Genomic DNA, 20,182 nt, shown 5'->3' with positions numbered 1-20,182 from the left:
GTTGCAGTATTATTCGCTGGTCAAACGAGCGCTCGGCATGCATCTAGGATCGGGCCGGTCGGAGTGACTGTTGACAGCGGGGGCCCCGCCGTCGATCCCGGCTTCGCCTAATCACGGGTCTGCAAGCAAGGAGACGGAGCGGGAGCGGCTAAAACTCGCCATGAATAATGCCAGTGTTGCCTGGATTTTTGCTGGACAGCCGCCCTGAATCCCTAGCAATCCCTAGGTCGGATTGTCCCTAGTTGGGGGCACGGCGTGCCGGCGGGCCACCGCTCATCGCCCGCCAACCGCCCTGCCTGAGGTTGCCGCCTGTGCCGCGGCGGCGGTTTGGTGCCGTGGCTTTTGTTGTAGTAAACGAGGCACGGACGGGTGCGATCGAACTGACTGGTGTGCGCGCCATGAACAACCCTGGCACATCTGCTGCGGCTTCGGTACAGAAAGGTTAGTGCCCGGTCTGTGAAAAGATTTGTTTAGTTGTAGACAAAGCATGCCAATGAAGGTGCCGCCATGTTCAAATTTTAGCTGCCCCATTTGCGTACAATGTTCGTGATTATATGCTGTCCGCTTACCGCTCTTATTTGTCACATACTGCAGGGATTTGTGCCAAGGTATGCACTTACAGCACGCGCCAATTTAGCACGGTTGAAGGCGAGCACTGCACTGTCTTATGATGCTGCTAACTGGCGCTTGATGCTTTGTCTTCTATCAACCAGATACTCACGGCACTCGTCAGTGATTAGCTGCTTAGGGCGACGAAGCTAATTTTATGCTTTTTTCGTTCTTGGCCCAGCTTCTCCATACGCTGTTCGTTTTGATCACATCCGGGTGAAATACTTGCCTATGATATCGCTCGAGCATCACTAGCTTGAAACTAGTGATACATACTATTGAGCACCAAAAGCTCGAAACTAGCACTGAACCTTTTACAGCCAAAAGCGGCAGCTATATGGATGATATTCTGCGTACCCTTGATGAAATTTTACCTAGTTTGCGTCGGGTACGACAAAAGGATAAGCTCTGTTGAGACAACAGAAATGATAACGTAAATACCGTTTAGACAACTCCATTGTAGCACGGAGACCACGTAGCGGTGCTGCAAAGTAATGAACTCGCTACTGAACTCCCCTTATGTGTGTGTGATTTTTTTTTTTTTTTTCCTGTACCTTTAGTTTCTTACACTCCTTACTAGAGCCCTGCACGGGTTGGATTTTCCAGCCCCTTCCCTGGCCCACGTTTGAAGACCATCCCGGGCCCATGGTTCCAAGCCCATCGGCAATGATTACATGTCCCGGACCCGGCCTGCGCTTCCACGACGGCCCGTGCCAAAACTGCAAAGTAAGTCTGAGCAGACGCCTTAAAAATTGCTTAACTAGCACATAACAATAAATCAAGATGAGAGACAAACCTTGCAAAATATTCTTGGTAGAGAAGGGCACAGTTAAAGCACCGACAGAAGCAAAGGCTTGGTGAAGAATATTTTGATAAGACATTTGATGTAAAGCTATCTAGCACAATGTACATTTAAAAGGTATGGATTACGGGCATTTTAACTATGACTCCTTATAAGCAATTGGCTCTTGGTGCAAGTTCTTTGCTTAATCACCTACAAAAAGACTGCCCCTGGCAACTTTGCCCCAGGAACATGTGTGGGCAAGGGCAGAAAAAAAACGAAATTTACATATTCATTGAAGAAATCACTGCCACATTACCACATCTCTGTGGAGACGAAAAGCGGTAGTGTCTGTTCATTGTGCATGTATATGTTATTGGATACGTAAAGATTCCTAACGCAATAAGCTCTTATCCTACAGCATTTACTGTAGCGTAGAGACATTCTTTTGGGGGGGGGGGGGGGGGGGGCAAAGCAGACAGTCAGAATTTTTATGAACAGATGGCTGCCTGCCAAGCAGTCAATTGAAGGTCCTTGTCCAGGGGCTGTTATGAGGCTTCAAATGTCCAGCCGTTAGCGGTAACGCAAAGGTTAGAAGCTACCCTCTTGCTCACTGATTGCTGAGAAATCCTAAGCTGATGGTGTTGAGTACTTCAGTAGGCACGTGCTCAGGGGTGTGAAACTCCCTATACCTCCCAGCGGCCACGAATTACAGACGCTAGCGCCAAACTCCCCATTATAGGATTATAGCAGGAGGGGGCGCGTAAAAAATGGACTTGACGGGGAGGCCGTATAGCGGACTGGTCCAAAAAAATGGTGCGCTGAAGGGGGTGTGGGTAGGTTGCTTCAAGCAGCGCGGGTCACGTGCGCCCGGGAAAACGCTCTGCCCGTGGATTTTCTACCGCATCATCGTTCTGCCACGGCGCGACCGGCTCGCGGCAGGAGCAGTGTGATGGAAAGAAAAACCACAAGCATAGCGCTCTCGAGGGCGCAGGCGCTCGCGAGCAAGCGTACCCGACCGCAGCAAGAAATAGCACAGAGAACAGCAGGTATCGTTTTTCTTTTTTATTAACTGCACGTGAAACAGAAAATTAAAAGATGCGACAAGGTATCCCTCAGACACACGCACTTTACATAGCTAACAGTTTACAGTAGTGTTCTGTGTTCTACGCTAACATTGTAATCTTGCACGCTTGCTTTATCACTACAAAAGAACCCAGTTTGCCGGCACTGCTTCTGTCAGCATGTGTACAGTTGATATGAAATTAAATAAATGATGCACATATTCATTCTACGCATTCCATACCATCAAAGCAATGTAGAAACATGAGCAAATACCTGCGTTCTAGTTACCTAGTTTGGTATTTGATGCAAGTAATCACATGTCACTGTGCTATACATAACCAAAATGCATGATTAAAAATTTACACTACCCTTCCTGGAAGAACAGTCTTCTTCGAAACGCACGTCTCTCCACAGTACATGAAGGTAACAAGTTCAACACGAAACACAGCGGATATCGCCGACTGTAATGGCCAGCACAATCAGCAGACGAGATGGGTCCACGGAACTGGAGGTGCACGCAGACAAGTCTCTCGTCTCACGAAGGGGCGAAGAGCCAGCAGGAATGAGATGCACAGAGTAAAAGAACCGCGACGAAAAATCGCAACTCGCTCGCATTCAAAACGAGCGGAGTCGTAACGGCTGCAGCGGTTCACGCGAGGACGAAGCAAGCCACGCAGCGCAGTCGGCGGCTGCAGTGCGAGGGGAAAATTTAGGCGCGAGGGAGAAGTCCTCCTCCCAGCTTTTTCTTTCCTCCTTTCGCCCCCGCTTGGGAGAATTAGACGGGACGGAAGTGCCGCTGACTTTCCGCGGCCTGACGTGCTTATGCAAACGGGCTGTGTCATGCATGACAGGTCACCGCACTTCATAACACCTCCATTGTAGTACAGTTCGCTATCGAGTTTTGAGCCTTTTCTTTTTAACTTTTTTCACTTGCGTCACTGAATGCAGCTCGGCATGTTCGTACTAAATTACTTGGACAAAACACAGATGGGCACTGATTAAACTCTGTTTACAAATTAGCTTTCTCTCATTCTCTGTCAACATATGTACTAGTAGTGGTTTATTCATAAACCACTGGAATGATTTTAGTGCTGGAATTCCATCATCTCCAAAAGAAGCCATACACAGCTTTACCCAGCCTGGCCTGGTTCCGCCACTGCAAGCTGCAAGCCCAGGCCTGCATGTCAAGACCGAGCCAGGTCCAGACCCATAAAAACGGCAATTTTCCAGCCCGGCCCAGGTTTTCGGGCTGCCTGAATTCATGCTCTGCTCCATATACTGTTGAAATTATTTGCCGAGAATAAATTCTCAGCAGGCAGTACTTTGGTAATCTTTGTTAGGAAGAAATTACATGCCATAATTTTTTTGCCCTGGAAACTTGGGTGATATCTGGCTTACACGACTACCTCAAAAATATCACCCAGACGTGTCCCTTGCCTGCAGTTGCTTGCTGTACAAACAGCATTGCAATTTATTTGCTGACACTATGGTGCATGTAGTGCGAAACAAAAGGAGGTCATTATTTGCTAAAAGATGATTGTGAAAGTATGAAAAATTTCAGTCACTGCTATTTTCATGGGAAAATGTCGCATGGCCTTGTATAGCCAATTAGGGTCAATTGATGAGAAATTTTTGCTCAAGATTTCTGCCAGCAGAGTAGGCACTGCTGTCATTTCTAATAGCTATTTCATTGTTCATTCATTTGCAGCGGCACCAACATGTTCTGTTGTCTGTGTTTTGTGCACCCATATTCTGTTCGTTGCTTTAAAACATTTCTGGGTAAGTGCAGTCGAGACCGCGAGCATAGTGTTGGGCAAATTCACCAGGCGGTATGACAAAAGGAGGCAGTGTGGTGTAGAGGAATCCACTTGTGCTTGTGACAGAGACTGCAACCATGCCAGACAGGTTGCCAAGACATCGAACGAGAAGCCAGACTAGCCTATTGCTGAGCTTACCAAATGCGGAATCAAGCCAAGACTGAAGCGGCAGCTACAAATGCGGCACCGGCCGATGGCTAATGCTCTTGACTTGGTTCAAAGAGAGCTGAACCTCCACAATTTTTAATATTTCATAACAAAGGCTTTCAAGGATTTGCCTCAAGTGATTCCAGGTAGCCCTGCATGCACAAACCTTTGTCACGGATACACCTGCAAGAGACAAATAGTGGCGCGTAATTGCTCCAAGCGATGTTCTCTTTGTTTTCCTTTTTAACTTGATACCATGAAAAGCACCCTGTGTAGCAGCACCTGCTGACTTGGTCATGTTATGTGGCCTTGTGATGTCACACAACCTGACGGACAGTCATTGCAGTGCTGCGTCACCTTCCTGCCACTTGCCAGATACATGCCCATAATTTTTCATGGATGCCAGATTTTCTGCAGTATGGGACCCATCAGAATATTTTTTTGTTGCCAGAATCCAATAGTGCAGTGTTTCATGACTTTTTTGTCGCTTGTCCGGCAGCAAGAAACATTTATTGCCCAGATATTTCGATTTGAAGTTGAAGAGGTCTTTTTTCCTTCCAAGGGATTTAGACTTGGGAAAAATACCTTATGTGGTGTACTCTAGCGTCGCTGCCCTGCAGATGGCAAACTGATGTGCCAGTAAGACGCTGGGACAGCAGAAAATAGAGAAATAGAAATATTACGAGATAGTTTGGCAGACTCCTATGCTTATCATAGATATGAGACATCGGTGACACTATCAACAGCCAGCAAAAGCATTCAGCACACTTGGGATGCAATTGCACTACACAAGTAATGTAATGCGAGAGGTCTCAGCTGTTCGTGTGGCGCAATGGCTAAGACATTCAGTTAAAACTCCAAAGGACTTAGGATTAAATCCCGTTCGAGGCTGTTTTTTTGCCTTTTTTATTTCTTTTTTTCTTAAGCACCCATGCCATTTTAAATCTTACTTTTTCCAGCCTTTCTTTTCTTTCCCAGCTCCACTCGGGTCTGTGCAGGTTTATTCTGCCCAGTAAGTTATAACTTAATCCTGTGTGCATTTCATACCAGATTTTTCAATAGAGAAGCGCTTACTGAGGCATGAACTTCATCAGAGGAAAACTGCTGCTCCGCACTTGTAAACCAAAGCATGTATATTAAAAATGAAACCATGTGGGCATGCCAAATGCATAGCTGTGACTTCAAAGAACCAAAACATACCAAAACGAAACTGACTGCCTGTGGCACTGCCAAGCGCAAATTTTTTTTTCTGCTTCCAATATTTAGCCTGTCTTTTTGCCATTTTTGAAACAAAAGTTAACAATTCAAACATGCAACAATAATACATGTTAGGCAGCCTCCGGGATCCCTTGCATGTCATTGTGCATGCATTTGCGATTTCTGTATTTCTGCAATGCCTGCATTTCTGTTCTCTTTTTTCTACCTTATAAGAGTCTTGTTTTCAGCGAAAGTGGTGTTTTTGTGATTAGGAGCCAGTATACCATCGCTGCAAGCTTACTTTTTCTTGCACCTGAAAACTTCAAACACAAATTGAGAACCTGTAATTTCTCTCTTTTTTTTTTGCTCACTGCGTGTTCTTTGCGAATGATGAATTTGACCACTTGCTTCACGAGGGAAGGCTCGAGGACGTTGAAGCTACTTTGATTGCCCGTCACTAGGCACAGTTATAGCAGTCTCGTAGCTCACTGGGTGCATGAGGTATTTGAGGTTACTACTCCTTATCGCCATAGACACCAGCAGGCTCAGCATATGTATCTAGGCATGCGGCTTCTTGTTGGTTGACCCCTTATCATTTATACTGCGCAGTTTGTTGAATAATGGAAGCGTACAAGTTGACGCAGGAAATGAAACACCATGCAGTCCTCATCGCACTGGCCGCGCGCCACAGCGACTTGGAAATTGCCAACTTTCTGAATGTAGCAAAGTCTTTCGTTAACAAGGTGCGAACAGAACTGATGTGCTGTGACGGTGACGTGGCATCTGTGGCGAAAAGGAAAAAGCACACTCAGCGGTCAGACGTCGTCAGAACACCTGATTTTCTTCAGAGGCTGCAAGTCATCGTGAGTGACAACACAGAGAAGTCAATGCGGGCCATTGCAAAGGAGCTCGATGTCGCAGAGTCAGCTGTCAGGCTTGCTGTGCACGAGGACGTGAGGTACCATTTCTGTTTCATGAGGAGGGCGCAATTCTTTTCTGGTAAAGCTCGGAAGAATAGTCTGTTCTGGTCCAAGCGCTTGCTAGGCAAGCTGAAGAGCCTGGAATGCTTTTTTTTCTTTCAGATAAAAAGAACTTCGATCAAGACCAAAAAGCTAATTGCCATAATGAAAGATGGCTTTACGGAAGCGCTAATGAGGTGCTGACAGCATTGCACACAAAAATTCTGTCTGTGATGGTGTCAGCAGCCGTCAGCAACAAGGGTGATGTCATGCTGCCGCACTGTTTTGCAGAAGGACTCCGCGTTAATGCTGCCGAGTACGCAGAGGTGCTTGCCACCGTTGTGAAGGCCTGGACTGATACTGTTTCGAAAGGAAAACCTTGTGTCTTTCAGCAACATTCGGCTCTCGCCCACACCGCCTGCGTCACCCACGAGTGGCTGGTCAACAGCTTCCAATAACCACATCACTTCCAACTTGTGGCCTCCTAGTTGTCCAGATTTGAATCCACTTGGCATCATTGAGAGAGAAGCGGACAAAAGGCCACATAATACAAAAATCTCTGAAGGTCGCCACTGCGAACTCAATGGGCAGTACCTCTAAGAACCACCTGATCCGTGCATGCAGCCATTTCCGAAGCTGAATTGAATTGGTTATTGCTGCAAGTGGCACATTCATTGAGTAATGTGAAAATAAACAGTTTGGTGAAAATATATATATATCTGCTGGAGATATTCTCTGCCTGAAGCCAACATTGCATCCTCAAATGCCTCGCGCACCCGGTATATTGCAAGATATGTGGCTCGAAAGTTCTGGCACAAATCAAAATGCAGTACTTATTCTGTATCTAATTTTGAGCAAATTATGTGTGTGAAAAAAAAAGAAAACGAATTCATCTCAAATTTTGACCACCGAGGTCTTCTTTATACGTCTGCAGAGCTTGCAAAGCTCGTAAACACGCTGGAAAATTCGATTTTTTAAAATTATTTCATTTCAATAATTGAGATTAAGACAAGCAGCATTCATAATTTTGCTATGTTTTTAAAAAGCCCAGAGGTTCCCGAGCCTGGACATTCTGCCCATGACAAAAAAATTACTCTTCGCATAGAGAAGTTCTACGTCCAGATGAGGTTCTGTTTTTATGTGACGTCACTAAACTAAGAGCAGAGCTCTAAACCAGAGCAGATAATGCACCTGAAGGTGAGGAGATGGAAAAAATTATGTTCTAAAGACAGCCAAAGATGGTATGAAAATCTAATAAACTACATTTGGTGACACTCGCCGCATATCCGGCAGCAAAAAATCAAATAATTGCCGAGATATTGCAATAAGAAGTTGACGTTTTTTCTTGTTCCCGCCGGTGGAATTCAAACTGTGGCCTCCAACTACGTAGTTGGAGTTGAGTGACGCACGCTATGACGTAAGCGGAGACTCCGTGATAGCTAGCGAGCCGGCGCGGCCCGCGGCGTCGCATCCCTTAAGGGCCAACTTGGCAACAGCGTACTCGCAATGACGGCCTCAGCCGAAATAAATAAAACGATGAAGAGAGTAATTTACCAAGCGATGGGCTCATAAAGGAAGAAAAAAAAAAACATAGAGCGCTTGTAATGCACAATACTTTACATGTTTCTCAAGCTTTTGCGCTCCTTCTTGCACTGTGTATAAACAAACCGAGCCCTCGGTCATCGCAACGCTTCCTGACATGTTTACATACAAATAAGATTTAGTTACCAGCAAAATAGTGTCCTCGCTGCTGCGCTTGTCAGTTTTGAAGCTTCGTCGCACTTTCTTCCTTCAAGGTTTGTGCTACAGCTCCGTGTTCAGCGAAAATTACGTCCACGGTAGCAGAACATGACCGAAGTGCCGGCGCCACTACATTTGCCAGCGCTGTGAAATTCCACATGTTAAAATGGATCCAGTGCACAATATAGTGCGCATAGGCATCCAGAACATTAGTTGCAAGACGTGAGAGCAGGCAGCATGCGCCGATGATCAAGAAGTTGTAATTTTTAGACCGGCAGCAGAAACACTTTATTGTAAATGGGGCCATGACATAAAAACTAGAAATATTTCGAAGGTTCTTGTGGCGCGACGTAGCGAACGGTTAGCGCCGAATGTTACGGAGCAAGCAGTGCCGAGTTCGAGTCTTACCGCTTCTGCCGGTTTTTTTTTTTTTTTTTTTAACCTTTTGTAATGTATTTCTGGTGCTTCGTTATTTTTAGTTTTTACATTTTACCCGAGGCCCTTTTTTTCGCCGGGCGACGAGCGCAATATATCGACGCTCTCCTTGGTATGAGCAGCAAGTATGCCCCTTTTGTTTATGACGCCTGCAAATAGCACGTTGAAGGTCTTGTTGACGCAGTATATGTTGGTCAGATGTGCCATGATTTAGTGAACAATTGAATGATAATGCGTTTTTCCTTCGCTACTTAGCATATGTATGCTTTTCGTGGCGTACGTAGCTGCAGTCAAGCGGTCAGGTCGCAGTCGAAGCGGCAACGGCGGCGATTTGTTGGCGCAGAAGTGTGAACGAAGGAGTGTGTCGGCGGTAGCGGATTTCGCTCGCTCGTGCCTCCGAATGCTCAAATGGGAACCATCAAGGCGCATCTGCTGCTCCAAGCTCGTAATTGAGGCGCTGCAGGTTCAAACAAACTATCCGAGTGCGCACGAAATGCCTGAGCCGAAACATAACCAAAACTGAAGTGGGCGCCTGTGGCGCCTCCAAGTATATTTTTGTATTTGCCTTGCAACGTTTACGTTGTCTTTTCGCCGTCGCTTACGTATGATAAAAGCGTGTTATCATGTTTGAGAAAAAACGTACTACCGCATTCAAACATGCAACGTAATTCGCAATTGTCAGCCTCCGGGATCCCTAGCGCGTCACGTGATTTGTTGTTGCGAGCCTCGGCCGTTTGGCTGTGGTGGCGATACCTGTATTTCTGTTATTCTTCTTTACTACCTTATAACAGCTCTGTTTTCAGTAAGAGTGGTCTTTTTGTAATCAGGAACTGGCATTCTATCGATGCAAACCCACTTCCTTTCTCTCTTTAGTGTCCCTTCAATGACTCTGCCCGCATCTTGTGTATTTTCAAATTTGGCAGCTTAATTCATTCACGTGCTCGTAGTTCAGTGTATTTCAGTGACATTTTCATATAATTCTGTAGTGTTTCTTATGTTGGTACCATATGCTTGAACTATATTCACTTAAAGGGCATGACAGCTAAAATTTGAGCATAAACTGATTATTGCATTTCACTCCGTTCACGTTAATTTTAAATCCTCGCAATTTGAGATTTCAGTGCAGTAGATAGTTTAAAATGAATTTTTATTAATAGCGAAAGCAGCTTTATGGTTTGGCAACCTTGGGCGCTGACGTCACACGATATCATCCCCATGTTTTCTGCTATTCATAGTGACTGCGGCACTCTTGCATGCATGCCGTGGATTGTGGTCACTGAGAGCCTTTTTCTTTCTTCAGCAAAAATATTTCATTCGCATATTATTTTTACTTTGGCAAGCCTTCACTATAGTGTGCAACCTTAGCGATCCTTGGACTTGTTTTGGGCTTCGTCTAGAGATTGTCGAGAAAGCCAAAATAGATGTGCTCATGCTGTATTATTTAAGCATACAATCTGAAGCACATTATTTTTACGTTTTGAGAGTTAGTTTGTTAGCAACAAGCGCTCCCATATATAAAAAGGCACATGTCCAACGTTTCCTTCCTGGTCTTAAATCGGCAACCAATCAGCAACACAGTTGATATGAATCGAAGTTCGGTTTACATCCGGCTTCTGTTTTGGTGAGCAGTCAAGGTCGACAAGTCTCGTTCTGAACGACAGTCAGTCCGCAGTAAAACATCTTCAGAACACAGCGGGCCTGTTTGTAAGCAGCACAATTTCTGCTGCCGAGAAGGGTAGAAAGGCCTTTATGACTTGTTGGAGATTTAATTCACCACATGCTCTGAAGTTTCTTCAAAAAGTCGATATTTCTGCTATAAAACATTAACATTTCTGCTCCATAGCTGTTTCAGAACGTCTGTCCTGCTTTGTGCTCCATTTAGCTGCTCCAAAAAGCATATTTGCTTGCTCCAAGAGCTGCTCTAAACACCTATTTTGGCCACGCACACATGGTACTGCTTTTCACGAGCCCCTGTCCAAAAGTGCTGAAAGAAGACAATAATGATGCTATTTTGGGGCCTACTTCATGCAACTTCAGCACTCAGACTTCGACTACCTTGAAGGAAAGTCATCTTTGCCGCTTAGAGTGTTCAAACGTGGACTAGCCTCCCTTGCACTTTATCATGGCGTTCGCACCCCGACCGCCCACTTACTTGTCCCTGTGGGCCTTCTCGATGAAATCCTACAGGCCCCTCATGATGAGCCCACAGCTGGGTGTCTTAAATTTATTTTACTCTCAGTCGCATTCAGGTTAAATAACATGGGCCCATATTGGTCTCGTCTATCTGCTAATGTCACGCACTATGTCAGGAGTTGCTGCGACTGCTAACGACACCGAACACTGCTAACAAGACTGTAGGATATACAACCAAACCAATCACTTGCGAGGCCATTCCAACAGATCGGCATGGACTTACTAGGTCATTTCCCGACATTGAAATCTAGCAACAAGTGGATAATAGTAGCAACTGACTACCTGACTCGCACCGCCGAAGCAAAGGGCCAAAGGCTTCTCCAGACTAATTATCGTTGTAGAAAGCGAGAAGCACATCATAATATCCGTCGTGTAAAAAACCCACTTCTCGTTGTCCGTGGCATTGTCCTCCTTGCATGCATTAGCAGTCAGTCGGCCTGAAAGTTAAGCCGATGTAACTAGTTTCTCGCTTTAATGTCAGCACAGTAGCCCGCCGCGCTGTTGCTGCCGCCTAGAAGCGGAGAAGCAGGTCAACTCCATTCCACCTTGTGTATGGCAGGGAGCCCGAAAATTCCGAGAGCACTGTGGAATCTACACTGCAGAAGTGCGAAAGGCTGAGCGTTGCTGGTGCACACGGTGCATCACGTTTGCTCTCATTATCATTATCAACTAAATGCACCGTTATCATTGCTAATGCCGTCATTGTCATTATCACTACTTGCAGCGTCATTGTCAGCGCTACTATCGTCGCATGTGAGACAACCTCTGTAGTGATGTCGGCACCTCGGCAATGGGAGATTCTCCTCCACCGGGCGGGCCCCGATGCGCCCACTTGAAGCCCATATACAACAGCAGTGTTTCTCCGGAGACAGAGCACCGGGACGGTAGGAATGCATCGCTCGCCGGTTTCGCATGTGTCTGCAAAGAGCGGAACTTCTCGGAAGAAACCGCCAGACTAAACATTGCTAACGGCGGGCAATGCCCCCGCGGGGAGAGGCGATGATCTCGGCTGTCTGCCGCGTGAAAGTAAAGCGTACGCGAGTGACACTGCTCGTAAAACAGAGAGAGGGAGCGCTGCACGTCGGGGGGCTACGCTCTGGCAGGGAGGCAACTCGAGTTAGAACGGAGCCGCGTCTGTGAGCAGTCGCGTGGTTTGAAGCTCCCGCGGTCGCCCGAGGGCTCCACGTATTTTACGGGCAGTCGTGCGCGCCTGGCCCGATTTTTAACGGCTTGCGAGCCGTGAGTGTACCGTGCGCGGTACTACTAGTACGTTGCGGCGTACTGCGTAACAGTTAGTCTTTTGTGTGTGTGTTGTATTATGTCCAAGGCAACCAAATACACGCCTGTTGTGCTATCTTGAACGGCACCGTCTGCTGAGTACCTTCTTGGAAGCCGCTCTCATCCACGAGCGGACACCCAAGCACAGAAGAGAACATTACTACCGCCAAGCTTGCCTTGCAGCGCCGGCTGAGCACTTTGCCATAGATGGTCCAGCGAGGCATACAAGTACATCGTACTCAAGTGCTCCAACACCAGATGGATGCTTTGAACGCGAAGGTTGGCAGAGAAATACGGAATTCCACAAGCCGGCCTGTTGGAGATATTCCAGCTTGCGTGGAGAGAGCAGATCCATAACCAGGTTTGAGAAGCAGGAATGAAGAGATGGCACAGCGAAGCACGGGCAATGTCATCCCTGTCGGTGGACTCCAGCACAAAACACACGATTGATAATGAGAACATCTATGACAACACACGAGACAGCGGACGGCAGCGGGTTACTCTGCGAGGCACGGAGTGGTTTTCTGCGCACAAGTGCTCCAAGTGCGACGCAGCCGATAAAACCATACAGCATGTTGTGATCGAGTGCCCGAAACTGTGGCCCTCCCCCCCTTCAACTGCGACATCAGCACTGATGGAGACTCCTTCGACAGCACTTGGTCTGCAGTCGATGTCACCACCCAAAGAGCACACCCTGGGTAGGGCAGTAGAGGTGACAAAGCACCGCCTTGACTGGTGGCGTAAACAAGAAGATTGTTGAAGGACTGACCCCTTCTTTTCCTTCTTTTTTCTGGACTTTTGACCAATGCACAGCAGTTGGTATAGTTTTTGTTCTTTCTCTACTCCTTTATTTATTGGCCTAATGAAGAACTCTGTGATCCCTCACTACAAAGGAGAGTGGCCGCATCAGCATCATGCAGACAAGGAGAATTATGATGTGTGTTTTAACTCATCCTCACGATAGACAAGGGCCCGCCGGGGTGGCGCAGTGGTTACGGCGCTCGACTACTGTTCCCAAGAATGCGGGATCGTAACCGGGCTTCGGCGGCCGCTTTTCGATGGAGACGAAAGCAAGGCGCCTGTGTTCTATGCGATGTCAGTGCACGTTAAAGACCCCCGGTGGTCGAAATTTCCGGAGTCTTCCACTATGGCACCTATCATAGCCTGAGTCGGTTTGGGATGTTAAACCCCGCAAACCAAACCAAATCACTGTAGACAAGATTTATGTGCAGTTCACGATCCCGGGCGTGGCACAGTTGGTTAAAGCTTAGGCTGGCTATGCGAGGGATGCAGGTTCGATTCCCGGTGGATGCAGGATTTTTATCTTTCCGATGACATTAGTTTCGGTTTCAGGTGATGTCATTTGATTGAAAGCTATATTGTGACCGAACGAACGCAGACAGTATGAGCCATTAAAGTGCAGCTGCATCACTTTTTGAGAATTCTGCGACATTAAAGAATTTGACTCTCCATAAGCTGTCGCTAATGCTTGCAAAGTGTTTGTGTGCTATCTTTAAAACTGATGAAGTAATCAACAATTACAATTCGAGCTTCTCCTCACAGCACTGAAGGACTGCGTAGAAGCTTGATGATATCATGGACGGTAATATTTTTTCTTTTCGTTACCTTCGCCCACATCGTGCGGTGCCTTTTTTAATGCCATCAAACAATGTTTCTGGGCCTTCAATTTTGGTAGCCTTGTTTTTACTTCTTCCAACCAAGCCATTCTATGCGGGAAACATACCGGTGCCGTCAAAGATGTCATCATGTGCACCCCACGCGTCGCTGTGTGGTGAGGAGAAGCTTGATAGCTGAAGCGGTTTAAATTGCTATTTGCGCCATTGTTTGAAATGCTAGCACGAAGATATCTTGCATGCTTAACCTGGAACCTGTAATCATTTGATTGCTTGAAACTCATCAAAATCTACAACTACAAAATCTAGCAGCTTCCCTTTAAAGGCTTTCGCCTTAATACAGCGCTCGATGTCATGCTGATGCCACATGTAACAGAAAAGGACAGCCTCAGTGTCACTGCCTACCTTCAGCGTGCAGAAGCAGCCCGACGACTCGCCCAGCTGCGCATAAAAAGCCAGCAAGGCACCAATGCCTAATGTAACCTACAATGACAATGAAGATTACAAGCCAGCAGACCGACTCTAGGTTTGGATGCTGAATCACCATCGTGGATTTAATGAAAACCATAAATTTTATGCTGCTGTTTCCGCAAATCAAGTTCACTCATCTAGATGAAATGGGCTATGGAATTGTCCCCAGATGCTGCTGACAGCACCCCAGGGGTGATACATGTCCAGAAATTGTATGTTGTGTGCCTAAAGCCCTATTATAACTGATGGGCACTGTGTTTATATTTTGCTTATTTTTGCCTACCTTTCTATTCAATGTAGAGCATTGGGCCGATGCTTCTTTGAGGGGGAAGTCATACCGCAAAGCTTTGTTTTTTGTTTTTCACGCTTTATGCCACCTGGACGCAGCTTTTACTCTTTTTTGTTGTACAATGATGATGCACAGAGATTTACCTCGAATAATTGCCACAACACAACACTGCTTCTACATTGTTCTTGATCATTGTACTTGGCAGGTTTACCTCTGTTTCCTTGTTGCCTTTAAACTCAGCACTGGGCATTCTGTTGTTCGATGACCGGTGCCTTTGTCGTGATTGGCACCTTGCTGCAACGAAATAAACTCTGAAAGTGAATCCAGTGTGCAGATAATGCTGTCAAGTACTGAGTTCTTTTTGGCTGATAGTAAATGATGGAATAAGAACACATGGTTGCAAAGAGCATATGTAGGCTCTTGAAGAAGTTACCTGTGCTCCTTCTGCCATTAGCTTGTTAATCGGTGTGATGAACCACTAGTTTAAGAAACACTATCACCAACCAAATTATTTATTAAAACCCAACGTTTCGCGACCAACTCGGTCCCTTCCTCAGGGGCGACTAAAGTTTGAGGCCTGCAGTAGTAGGCAGCGGCCTATGCATAGCCGATCTGAAGAAGAATGGCTATACACGCGCCTTTATTCCAATGTGCTTCCCGCCGTCGAGCTAGCAGGACAAGAGGGTCGGTCAGCACGGAAACGACGAAGCGCCCTCGCATTGTGCTCCCATACGTGGCGGGCACCAGTGAGGCGCTTGCACGCATCCTGCGCAAACACGTCTGTGTGTCGCACAAACCTACCTCAACAGTCTGCCGTTTTCTGCCGCAACCAAAAGACCATATTCCCAGAGAAAAATAACCAGGCGTTACTTATAAAATCTCGTGCTCTGCCTCGTATATCGGCGAAACAAAAAATCTGTCAGCGCATATTGCAGCACAAAAACGACGCCCAGCAATTGAACTCGAAAAGCAACCCCCCTTGCCGAGCACTGCGAATGCGCCGACCACAAAATCGCCTTTGACGAGGTGAACATACTTGATGTGGAGACCAATCCTTTCAAAAGACGTCGCGTCTTTTTTCGGTTCATCCGGCTGACAGCTGCAGCAGTGAACAAGAATCCGGGGACGCTACCCTGGCTCTGCTACACAATTGGACATCGCCACGTGTGCCTGCTACTGCGGGCCTCGAACTTTAGTCGCCCCTGAGGAAGGGACTGAGTTGGACCCGAAACGTCGGGTTCTAATAAAAAATTTGGTTGGTGATGGTGTTTCTTAAACTTTTGTTTCAAGTACCCAACCAGGCGGAGTTACACCAAAGATGTTCTCGTTCAAGTCAATGAACCAATAGGAAAAGCTTTAGGCCTTTCCAGTGACAGGCATCGTAAAGAACCAATGAGTGCGTAGGACAAGTCTATTTGCCATGTTTGAGCCCTGTCAGAGCCTCTATGAAGGCACACAAAGGACCACTTGATAAGAAGTTATCTAGCTCATTTTGGATATGTTGACATTCATCCAGCAGTAGTTATGGCTGATGGCTGAAATCTGCTTCCAAAAATTGATGTCAACATGCGCAGTTTACTAGTGCAATCCGCAGGTGTTGGCAATACCTGGAGTTCTGTTTCTTGCTGTCTTTTTTTGAGACTCACTTTTGACAACTTGGAAAATCTTTCTTTTTGCAGAGTTCAAAGCCTGGAAGGACCATATGGAAATCTGTGAAGTGGCTCATTTTGTTAGTGGCAGGAATGGCTCATCTGCATACCATGCAGGGTTTTGCAAATGCACATCTGTTTGTTAGCAGACTTTGAAAAATATGAGGGCTAAGGAACCTGTTCCACATCATGTTCAAAATAGGCTGTGCTTATATGCCTAAGCTGCTTCTGACATTGCCATGGTGCTTTTGATTTTGTATACAAATGCTATCTGAATAAAAGGTGCCTACATATTTTGTATGTTTAATGACATTGTTAATGATGGTCCCCAAGATACACAGCATTTAATTGATGCTAATTATATGAAGTTAGCTGCACGTTAACCCTGTAACCACCAAATTAACTCTCGAAAAACATACTAACATCGCCAGGTTTAGTTGTAATGTTTTTCATACCATTCTAATTCTAAAAAGTTTCCTTCATTAGTAAAGCATGCTGTCACTTCGCCATCTTTTCTTTTTTTCTTTTTTTTTTACCACTTTATGCACATCGCAAACGGGGTCAGAGTAACTGTCAGGTACAAATTCTAGATTGTCAGCGAAGCTGCTGCCTGAACTACTTTACGAAAGAGTTCTTTTTTGTTGAGGCATCACCGCCACCGGCACTCTTTGTGTGTGGCACTATCATGAAATGACTTTTGTCATGCCAAAAATGTGTGCTAAAGACTGAAATACGCATTTTTTTTCCATGGATAACTATGGCTCTGTAGAGTTGAAAATGCAATCAATGTATTTACCAAATCTATTCCTTTTTCACTGGCAGTGCAAGCAATGTAAGAGCAGGTTGGACAAGTGCCACTTGTCACTGGCAATACTGCCACAATTGCCTATGACAAATGAAGCTCTGAGATAAAGGACTAAGCCAGCATATGGTTTTGTGGATGCGGAAAGTTATGTGTAGTTAGTCAAGTTTGTACACAGTCGTCTGAAAGATTCTCAACATTTTTACAATGATTATTGCAGACCTGCAATGAGACACTAGAATAATCACTTTTACATAGAAAAGTGATGCTGCTTCAATAGAGGCAATATGCGAAAATGCCCGTATGATATGCAGCAGTATTAGTAGTGCACAATAAAGGTTCCCAAGAGGCTAAAATTGCGGCCCTCCTACAGCCCGGAAATAAAACCCCATATACTTTGCTGATATGCACAGAAATACTGCCTGTTGATAACTAGACATACGCTGCACCTACCTCCACCATCTGTGCTTGCCTTGGATTGCAATGCCTTATGTAACGTGCACAAAGGGATTGTACTTTATTTTGCAATTAATTTCGCATGTACATTTTGGTGAACTGTCTGCTGCCACAGGGCCTGCTTTTGAGCTGCATAGATTGTTTTCTCCTCATGGAAGTTTACAGTTGACAAGTGTTCTGTTTGGTTTATGGGGTTTAATGTCTATTGGCTATGAGGGATGCTGTAGTGGACAGCTCCAGAAAATTCTGACCACCTGGGGCTTTTATGTGCACTGACATCGCAAAGTACAAAGCCGCCTTGCATTTCGCCTCCATCAGCTGCCACCGCAGCTGAGAGTAAACCTGTATCCTTGGGATCAGCAATCAAGCTCTCTTATCACTGAGCCACCGCAGCAGGGTACAAGTGAACATGGCTGAAAACAGATCCACGGCATGAAAAGTTTTTCCAGCTGGTGTACCTGTAGGCTTAAGTTCAGGTGTAGAAACATTTTCTACAAGATTTTGCCTTGCAAACAAGCAACATTTGTGCACAACCTGCGCTGTGTGCAAGGAGGCTGCAGTGACAAAGCCGGCACCTGTTTCCAAAGCTAAGGTTAAGCTTGCCAACAAAGCTGCACATGCAAAAAATGAAATGATGCATTTTGAAAACCCCAATGCTCAGCTTCATTCAAAGATGTGTACAAAGCCAAAATTCCTTTCGCCAAACATGAAATCCATGTTTCCTGAATAGGTGTGCATAAGATGCCCATCTAAAAACCGATAATCAAGTTTCGCACCTTGCTTAACTGTGAAGAATCCATTTTTATTGCATGCTTCAAGCTTACTCAAGCTGTTGGGCTGTTCCTAATTCGTTAGCATTGTGCAAATTATTGCAGTGCAAGCTTGCCAGCTGGCTAATGTGCATCATTTAAAATGATGCACTCTACGCCGCAACCAAGCTTGAACGAAACTAGCCAGGGTTCTTCAATAAATTTGCATTTCGGAAACACCCTGGAGCCTGAAAGTTGCAAGGAATGGCGATTGCTAAATGGCTTTTTTCAGCTGCACAGTGCCTTCAATAAGCTCAAGCTTATGACACTATTTGGCAGTAAAGTCTTCTACTGGCCTGATTGGTGCACTATCCACAAAAAAGCATTGGCACTCGTGCTGAGCAGGTCTAGAATACGAGATGTTAAATGGTTCACAGGGCAAAGCACAAGCTGCTTTATTCTAGGTGTAGGAAATTACCAACATTACAAAATAGTGAGAGGGTACGTACACAGGACAGGAAAGGAAATGGCCGACTAAATATTCTCAGCCTGTGGAGTCATCTGCCTGACTGTTGGGTCGAACGCTATGCAACCACTAGATAATTCCATTCTTAAAAGCTTGGGCTCGCCTCATGACAAAGGCATTAATATTTCTCTATTTTGCTGCATTAAATAGCCGTATTGCTGACACAAACTGCAAGTCTGCGAAGTGTTCACTAGATAAAACTGCTTTCAAGCAATGTAAACCGTGAACGCCACACTACTTCTACCGTTCCATTAGCACAAGCAGCAAGCATCGGTGCCGGAGAGCTTCTAGCAAAGAACACTCAGAAGCAAACATTCAGAAGCCGCAAAAAAAAGTGCCTCGGTAGTAGTTAAACCGCTTGCGTTTTTCATTCCATAAGGTAAATGAAAATGCGGTGCCGTTTCGAATGTTATCAACAAAGAGAGGGGTGAAGACAAGAGCAGTAGCCAAAGGAGAAATCTTCCCTACCGTGGTGGCATTCTATGCCATCAAGAGCAGTTCCCTCGAATACCGTGCGATGGGCCCTACGTAGCCGCCGTGCTCATCAATGTGCTGGGCGAGGAGAAAAGGTTAATAAAGTATATTAAAAGCGACGGAATTCGGGCAAAAACAGCGGTAAGCAGATCAGAATAGAGTTTGGACAGCCAGAGAAAAGCCTACATTTTTTGTCCTGATTCAACCTCCTTAATCCCGGCGTCACCCATTCCTTGGCACTTAGGTGCACACTTCTGAACCTAAGCACAAAGATATAATTTTCATAAAGCACAAACAACCGGCGCAACAAAACGCAACATAACAATCGCGCCGTCGCGAGGACGTGCGGCGGCCCTTTGACGTCTTATGTCCTTACCTGCAAGAAAAAGCAGCACCTTGGATGCGGGACGTGTTATTTATTAGCGAGGACCGTGAAACTTTGTTATGGGTAAACATTCAGGACAAGAAATCTTCAAAAAAGACTGTCACTTATGCGTCTCAGCGCAGAACATGGAGGCAGCCATCTTGAATGTTTTTTTTCTTTTTTTTTTGGTGTACATACACAACAGATGGCGCGAGACGCTACAAAAACGATAATGATGATAATGGCCGCGAATTTTGAAAATTTAATTTGGGCAGAAGGGTGGCGTTTTTCGCTTAAATTAGGCGCAAATCGACGAGTTTATAGGCAGACGCCAGGCATGAAAGGGAGATTCAATTTGTCTACGAAAAAAAATTTACGCCATACATAGCATAAAAACAAATCCCACTAATAGTCCTTTTCGACTTCAATTACACTCGGAGACAACTTATGGCAGTGTGGCCAAGGCTAGGCAGAAAAGGTAAGATAGGCTACTGTTCCCTAGCCTTGGAAAAGGAGCCAACTCACCCCTAGTGACCTTACACTTTCT

The 20,182-nt window shown here is 45.7% G+C and overlaps 2 long non-coding RNA genes across 2 annotated transcripts; one reads left to right on the top strand and one right to left on the bottom strand.

Moving 5' to 3' along the window:
- The first annotated feature begins 269 nt into the window (after positions 1-269).
- On the top strand, positions 270-16,557 carry LOC146186527 (uncharacterized). The gene is made up of 3 exons (XR_014708127.1): positions 270-441; positions 1,170-1,335; positions 16,295-16,557. It is a non-coding gene; the product is annotated as an uncharacterized LOC146186527 (long non-coding RNA).
- LOC146186526 (uncharacterized) lies at positions 9,920-19,819 on the bottom strand. The gene is made up of 4 exons (XR_014708128.1): positions 19,648-19,819; positions 19,458-19,531; positions 19,266-19,349; positions 9,920-14,909 (listed from the first exon to the last, which is right to left on the bottom strand). It is a non-coding gene; the product is annotated as an uncharacterized LOC146186526 (long non-coding RNA).
- Positions 19,820-20,182: the final 363 nt, after the last annotated feature.

Source organism: Amblyomma maculatum, chromosome 6 (assembly GCF_055883805.1).
Source record: "Amblyomma maculatum isolate TAMU_Amacu chromosome 6, ASM5588380v1, whole genome shotgun sequence".
Lineage (NCBI taxonomy): Eukaryota > Metazoa > Arthropoda > Arachnida > Ixodida > Ixodidae > Amblyomma > Amblyomma maculatum.
This window is presented reverse-complemented; position numbering and strand designations above follow the sequence as displayed.